The 8,716-nt window shown below is 31.7% G+C and overlaps 1 protein-coding gene across 2 annotated transcripts in view; it reads left to right on the top strand.

Moving 5' to 3' along the window:
* The window catches only part of GRIA2 (glutamate ionotropic receptor AMPA type subunit 2), a 161,996-nt gene extending 158,318 nt beyond the window's left edge, over positions 1-3,678 (top strand). For both annotated transcript variants that reach the window (XM_053583479.1, XM_053583474.1), the window contains one exon: positions 1-3,678. This exon is cut by the window's left edge and continues 671 nt beyond it. The gene's annotated coding sequence lies outside the window, so the exon portion shown is untranslated.
* The last annotated feature ends 5,038 nt before the right edge of the window (positions 3,679-8,716 follow it).

The following is an 8,716-nucleotide window of genomic DNA, read 5'->3' on the forward strand; positions in this document are numbered from 1 at the left end:
TCAGTTCTGTATTTTTCAAAGCCAAATATGTAAATGCTAAGGAAGGAAAACAAACAGGAGATTCCAATCTCGTAATTTAATATTGTTATTAAAACTTTAATGTATCCTATTCTTTAACATTTGGTGTTAATATAAAAATTACTTGGCAATGCTTGACATTTGAAATAAACATTTTTCTACTGTTTTATTTGCAAGTGGTCCAATTAATTTTGCTTAGCTACAGTTTGGTCATAAATCAAGCGAGTTTAAAGACACTACCCAGTTGTTAGGTTCCCAGAGAAAACATCCCCCTTTTAAAAAGGCCGGGAGATTTTACAAATCTAAATCTGCCCCTTAATAGTATCTGAGTCTGTTTTTCATACATCTCACCATATATAAATAAATATTTGTTAACACAAAGCATTTAATCTATGTAGATAAATGCTAATAGATCTAAAAAGCTAATATTAAAAAAATAAATATCAGAATAGGTGAGATTCCATTTTTCTGGTGTTTGAGCTTACAGAAGTATTAGTAGTAGGTGAAGTCAGATATGCCTTTAAAGTAGCTTTCTAGATAGTTGTCCACTGATCAAATCTTATAAACTTAAACTTTTCGTTTTACAATTATAATAGCTGTTGTAAACTTTATATATCATGAGTATTTTAAACACGTTTGAGTCCCCTGAAATGTAGTTTCATCCCATGGCCATCAATAAAACAACCCTATTGTATTATTTTTATATTTATTCTGCTGGTGGGATGGCTACTTTAATACGCCCAGCGTGGAAAAAATACCACATTTCCGTAACATTGGACTAAAGACCATCTATTTCTCTAGGCAATAAATTTAAAGTATCTACCTTTCCCTTCATAAAATACCTTTTATTTCCTATAAAGCCCCCCAAATTCATAATTTAAAGTTTAATCAATTACAAACAAAAACATCTGATAGTTATTTTTAATATTTGTTTTCTTATTATTTCTGCAAGTAAGCCTTTGATATTTACAAAGTTAAAATGTTCTTATTTATTATATTTCAAAGAAGGGAAGGAAAACTGTAGGGCTGAACAGTAACCGCTTGCACCAGACATGGTGGCACGTGGTATCAGGGTATTCTTCACTAAATTTAACTGTCCCTAATGACAAATTCCAAAATAATACAATATAATTTTAGTGCATTTCTCCTCATCCTGAATGTTGGAGGTGCATTTTAAGTTTAAATAATAAAGGCTAGAATGACCAAATTGCAGACTAATTGTTTCCATATTGTACTTCAAACGAGTTTTTAAAAATGAACCAGATACGACTATAGATACTTAATGCTGTTTATTGTACCTCTGGGCCTACTCTTCTAAAAATTGTAGCTTATCAATTTTTCTCTGTCAAGCTTGAACTTATGTAAATACCTGAAATAATGTAAAGTTATATTTTCATGTTTTTATAGATACATGACAAGAATACATAATGTAAGAGTATTTCAACTACGGATAATGTTGACTGGATAATGCACATCTCAGTTACAGTCAGTAATCATAGTTTAATATCCATGTAACGGTGCATCAGTATATTGCTATATAAATATGTCTGTGTGCATATTAGTGAAAAGTGGTCAAACGAGAGTGATGACAGCTGTCTAAAGGTTTTTTTATTCATTTTATATAAAAACTGTTATGGAAAGACCAAAATGTTTATGAACTATTCTTATGTAAATTTACAACTGTCCTTTACTGTACTTTTCGTTTACCGTATAGTACCTTATTTTCTGCTGTGTTAAGTGAGTGTCAGACTCCAAGGAGACATACACTTTCTACAACTTCTATTGAAGATATTGGAAGTTCCAATTTTTCATGTGTACTATGTCAAAAATGCTTTTGATTTCATTTTTAAATCTAACATCGGATGGCTTTTCCGGAGTGTTGTAAAAATTTCAATCATACATAAAACATGTTCTTACAAAAGGCAAAGATCTTTATTATTTGTTTTTACTATTAAGTACTTCCAACTGATAATAATGGGAAACCAAAAAGTGTATTTAACTTTATTCCAAAACAAACACAACTGTTTCTTCTGTTGGAGGAGATCTTTGCTCAGTTTCTGTATCAGCTGGGTACAAAATGTAATAGGAAAAGACATAACTGTTTTGTAAGCTAAAATGATTAATAATTCTGGTTTCCATACCTACAATCTTTAGGTGTTTGGGGCATATGTAGATATACAGGTATCAATTACATTACTTATTTTTGACTGATACACTCGGCTGCTAGAATACCGCACATTGCTACCATCGGCCATCCCCCGGTATATTGTCAGCTTAGCTGCAGTGACAGTCATATTAAAGGGCCAAAAGTTAACTTCCTTTAAAAATTCTATGATTTGCATCAGAATATAAATCTATTTATTGTTTTACTCGAAGAGCATATTAATGATAAACTACAACTCTTGCCGTTTTTAGTGAAGTATTTTTACAAAGGTGATCATTCTAATATATTAAAAAATCCTATTCACATATATTTCCAAATTATTAAGACATTTTAGTTTTTTAAAATTGCAAGTTAATTTCTGTTACTTTTGTGGATTTTCATATATGTAATGTTTATTACAAGTATAAATGCATTTGCCTAAAAATAGTTATCTGACCTTTAAATCTGCACATACTCTAAATATTTTGGTTGTCTTGATAATTAATAGAGCAAATAAAGAAAAGAATTAACAATATAACAACCCGACAGGATCATTTCCAATACAATACCATGGAAATATAATTGAAGAAACACTTGTTGAAATGAAACAGGACACAACCCAAAGTGATTTCTTTTCTCTCTTCTCGTAATTCCTTAACTCAACATATCCTAGAAGTATTGTTCTATCAAATTTAAACAAATAAGTATTACTTTTATTTTAGAATGAATTTCTGGGTGTTTAAACTTGTTTCTTGCTGGGTAGAGTTGATTATGTATTGCGTTCTGAAATCTTGCTAGTCTGGCATATAAACTGAAATGTCATTCAGGCAGATATTCCTTTTAACTCAAATGAAATGAGTATTAATAGTTATTCTTAATGAATTAGTCACATAAGTTGTCTATATGATAAATTGTAATTCATAATGTGAGATTATTAATAATATTCTAGGGGCTTTGGAGAGTTCATTGGTTATGTTTCATAAATCTTATATGAACTCTAAACAAGCTTATTGAAGGAAATATCAAAATGACATAAATTGGAGTTTAAAAGCAGAGTAAATTTTATGCAAGGAGTTCTAATACTTAAAATTGGTTTAATTTTAATTACCAACACAAAAGATGGGTAAGTATAATTGAATCATCACGATAAGGTTGAAGGGAAATTTAGAGATGCATTAAAAAGGTTTGTCCAAGTTGTATCATATTTAAACGGGGGGGGAGGGTATATTTATTTTCCTAATGTGTTGTTTTGCCTAGCTAGAACAGACAGCAGGAAATTCCATTAGGTACTAATCAGTAAACTATATGTTCTCCATTTCTATGTTTTAAAACAACTCATGGAGAGCATATGACACTCTATGTGCACACAGGTTCCAACATGTTTATATAAACATGGTGATGGTCAAACACACAGACTAACAATGCCCTAAGATCTGATGAATACAGGAAAGAGCAAATCTGGATCATAAGAGCTTGTTTTTGAGTCTTACATCGTGTCTGTTCATTTCCTTCTTGCTTTACCAAAGTACAACTGCCATTTTCCATATATTAAATAGAATCTCATTTTTAGCTTCATTCACCTGGCTTTTTTCATGTTAATTTCATCTGTTTCCAGTTTGTCCTTTATGAGAACTTTCACTGTGAGGGTACTTGGAATGCAGTTCGTTTTGTCAAAAACAGTCTCCTTATTAACTTTAATAAACAACTAAGAATTTATCCAGTAAAACAAAAATTTCCTGTTAAGGTCTATGTCCATATCACTCACATATTCTTACCTGATAATTGCAAATTTACTATATTCCTCCATGCACATAGACAGTCTCACAATTTATAGAGCTTCTGTAGGAAAGGAGAGACTCTTTGACGAAGTGGGAAGAAAGAAAATTATTTTTCATGTTTGCTCACCAGAATTCCTTTCTAAAGCGACTTTACAAAGAGAACAAGTCAGTTCTCTATTTTGGTTTCACTCTCCAGAACGCGTAGGTTATTGCTTAAGTGCCTTTTCCCCACTAAGTATAAGTAAATTTTTCTATTCCAAAGCCAAGTTTCTTTTTGCATGAACTCACTATTACTTCATTGAATATGCCTGGATTCACTGAATGAATTTGGTCATTTTTATTTCTTTTTTTTTCTTTTCAGGTTAATGTGCCAATTTCCTTTTACTGTAAATTGGCATGTGGGGAAATGGATTAAACTGTTGGGAGGGTGTCCAACCCAGGATTCTAGCTTTATCTCTCCTTTACCTCACTCCTCTCTTTGTGTCTGTCTCCTCAACTGGAGTATTTGGATACTAGGACTGTCTCACTGGAATTACGAAAGGAAATTTGATGTGACCATTAAAGACAGAATGTAACATTATCCTTTTCAAAAATAATGTTTGAAGTAATGAGCTCATGGAGTGTCGCTTGGTGCAGAAAAAGTTTTGGTTTTCAGTTCCAAATTGGTCTCATCATATCAAAACATTAGAAAACAGTTATATCCTGTAACTTCCACTGATTAATTTATTTATTCCATATGAAAATATTTATTCAGGGGTGGCGCCTGTGGCTCAGTGAGTAGGGCGCCGGCCCCATATGCCGAGGGTGGCAGGTTCAAACCCAGCCTCCGCCAAACTGCAACAAAAAAATAGCCGGGCGTTGTGGCGGGCGCCTGTAGTCCCAGCTGTTTGGGAGGCTGAGGCAAGAGAATCGCGTAAGCCCAAGAGTTAGAGGTTGCTGTGAGCCATGTGATGTCATGGCACTCTACCCGAGGGCGGTACAGGGAGACCCTGTCTCTACAAAAAAAAAAAAATATATATATATATATATATTCAATGTGCTTAAAAATATTTACTCAAATAAGGGCTAAATTTAAAGTCTCTATCCTGAGGTTAAGTATTATATTTTCTTTAAAAGATGCAGTTCTTTGATCCCACTCACTTAGAAATAGTATTAGAATTATTTGGATTACTCTGTGACAATTAAGAGTTATATATTTCTGTCTAACAATTTTTGACTGAAGCCATTTGAACTTTAATTTAGAGCACGTCTGATAACATTAATCAACAATGTTCTTTTCTTTTTTTTTTTTTTTGGTTTTTGGCTGGGGCTGGGTTTGAACCCACCACCTCTGGCATATGGGACCGGCACCCTACTCCTTGAGCCACAGGCGCCTCCCATCAACAATGTTCTTAAACATCAACTCATTTTTTCCTTCCTCAAAAAAAATGTTAGATTGTGGAATTGTCTATAAATTTGTCATCCAATCAATATTTCCATCTCTATTTTCAGATTTTTTCCAAGAATAATAGAAATTATTCTTTCTAATGATAATTTAGAATTAGCTTGGTAATTCTAAATCTCTGAGACCTGTCTAGCTTACATATATGTAGAATCTACTTCTTTATGTTTTGGGATAAAGTTAATTCATACAACATTCAGAGTATTTTTAGATAGCACCGAAACAGTGTTTTACATTCAAACTACAACAAAAATTAAAGAATATATATGTGTATGTGTATATACTTATATATATATAAATAGTTTATTTTTCAAAACAAGCTGGTAATTTCTCAACCAAAACCCAGTAAACCAAACTTTATTACTGAAGATACCTAAAATCAATATCACTATTTATCATTGTTTATTTGATTTTATTTAAACATTTACATTAAGTGATAACTAAATTAAATGAAGTTATTCCATTTCAGGTGGGAATAGTTTTAGGGGAATTTGAACTTTTACTCAATTTCCTGGCAAAATAAAAATATATTTTTGATTTAGGAATATATATGTTATAGATGTGATATTTCAATAATTATCACTTATTGTATAGGTAAAGAAATTCATTTGGTAAGCATAAGAATTAAAATCAATTACAAATTGATGCATATTTTTCATTTATTTATTTTTTACTTGCCATTTTATAAAGCAATTTAGGAGTTTTCTAAATGTATAAATCACATTTTTTCCCAGCATCTTGTGGTATGAAAAAACCCTGTGATTATTAGAAATTTATGATTTAGGTTCCTTTAGCTCATTTCTAAAATTACTTTTATGTAAATATTTACAGATTTCAAAGGAAATTGTCTCCTGAAAGTTAATTGACATTCTTAAAGCAATTATGTAGAAAATGGAAATATGTAGAGTAATATGAACTATATTTTTGCTTTGCCTATGCCTTCTACCTCCTCGCCCTTCCAAATTAGACCTCGTTGGTTGGTTTTCTCAATTTATGAGGCAACAATTTTATTGAACTCTAAGTTATGTGTTACCTTCATATGTGATAGTTAACTTTACACGATTCTTAGACCCTGGACGTGTCAGTGTTTTCACATCCTTTTTGCAAATATGTGCCTTATTTCACAGTGAGGGTTAATGTGAATGATCAGTATGTAGATGTTATCTTTATTGGGGTAGTTTTTGAATTAAAATGCATTCTCATTTTTATAATTACTTGTATTAATATATTTATTCTGTATCTTAAAAGGCTCCCTAGTCTGTTTTACGTGTATTACCTTGTCAGCTGTTTGTGTTAAGGAGACAGATGTCTTTGTTCATTTTTATTTAATCTTGTCTGTGTTTCTGTGTGTGTGTATGTTCATTTGCATATTAAAAAACTTCCACATCCTCTGCAGCATTTATTTGGATAATTTTTTATAACATTGTTAACATAGCTTCTGAGTTTTTAACTCGAAAGATAGTAGATGAATTGGAATAAAATTGCTATCGATATTTTAGAAAAGTTTTCAAAAGAAAGTAAGCAATCATTTAGGTCGGATATATAGAAGTCAAGGTAACTAAACTCAAACTCAAAATTAGAATGTGCTATTTTTACTTCAAATTTAATTTAAAGGGTTTGATTTTTCAAAATTAAATTTCCAAGATTTGCAGTTCATAACTAGCTAGGAAAGTATGGCAAAGACTTGGAGTCATGTTTATTCTGTCCCATCTTTTGCATTTTCTTCATCAGAAAAATAACGTATGGGAGATAAAAATCGCACTTCAGTTTCAGAAATAATTCTGGAGATCAGAAAAAAGGATATACCTCAAATATCTAACATTTTCTAGCATCAAGGGATAATAAATTATCCGTATAATTTCAAAGTGTTATGACCATCTACAGGACACCAATTTCCCTGATGAGTTACTTTATGAGACTTGGAGAGGTTAAGTCATTGGCCAAGAGTACATGCCTAGTAAAGACAAGACTTTCCTATTTCAATGCTTTTTTTTTTTTTTTCCGGTCACCAGGGAGGATCTCTTTGTTCTAATACAAATACCTAGTTATATTAAGACAGTAGAAATGTTCTATTCAGAGGGATACTTCTTCCCCCAACGATTAATGGCTTACCTGTCAAATGCACCTGTGCCACTGAATTTGTATCCAGAAACTTTTCTTACTCTGAGTAGGATACAATATCGTAGACATGGCTGTAGAAACACTATGACACTTAATAGAAAAACAATTTTAAACGTTAATGCTATATATATTTTAAAGTAACTAATGACATTTATTTTATTTATGACTTAAATACGATGAAAACATATTCATTCAATCTAAAGATTAATAAAGAAAGATACAGGTTCATCTTTGCTTAATAGTTGCACCAAAACTTTTTTTTTTTTAAGGTGGGGATTATACATACAAACCCAAGTTGTCATTATTACATATTACATATTACTTCTGGAAAATGTGCAAATATTTTGCAAATAAAAACATGAAGAGCTAGTTAGAGCCATCAGTTGAGTATGTAATATCAAGCACTTATCTTATTTATTTTTCATGTTGTAAAGATAGTGATTTTGATTCTATTTGACTATAAGATGATAATATCTGGGTTTGTAGTTTATATAAAACTTCACATAAAAATTCAATATTATCACTCAGCAATATGTAAATTTCAGAGCATTTCATGCTGGATTGTTAGGTGTGTGGTCATTATTCATACATCGTCACGTAGTTCCTAAGTGCCATCTGTCTTCCCACTACACTGGCAAACAAGAGAACATCTCATAAGCAAAAAGTGTATATTGGAAAAACATGCTTTTACTCTTTTTACTTTCTCTGCTTCACTCTTATTTTTCCTATAATATTCCTTATCCATCTGGCCAGCTCTCATTATTGTTAGATCCCACAAAAAATATTTTCTGTGCATGGTTTAGCTAAAGCCTCTTATCTCTCAAGTGGCATGTAAATGTTTTCCTTCCATGAAACATTTCCCCGTATACCCCACACCCACTCTGCCCCAAACAAAGTTGATTAAATACTCTTTCGTTGTCAAATGCTGTCACCTAGTGAGAATCTCTCTAATACAGCAATGATGCTGTGCCCTAGGGGTCTTCTTTACATATCTGTTTCATTTATTAAAGTGCAAGCTTCATGAGGCAGGGAGTAAATGTGTCTTATTCATCTTGGACTGCTTAATATTTTCTGAAAATGATAATAGCTCACAGCTACCAAGCACACATTACATGTCAGCTGTCACATTATGAGGTTCATACTATTGTCATGATTCTCATTTTACAAATAAGCAATCTGAAGTCAGAAAGCACAGAGGGGTTAAATCATTTGCTC

The sequence above is a fragment of the Nycticebus coucang genome, chromosome 1 (genome assembly GCF_027406575.1).
Source record: "Nycticebus coucang isolate mNycCou1 chromosome 1, mNycCou1.pri, whole genome shotgun sequence".
In the NCBI taxonomy this organism is placed as follows: Eukaryota; Metazoa; Chordata; class Mammalia; order Primates; family Lorisidae; genus Nycticebus; species Nycticebus coucang.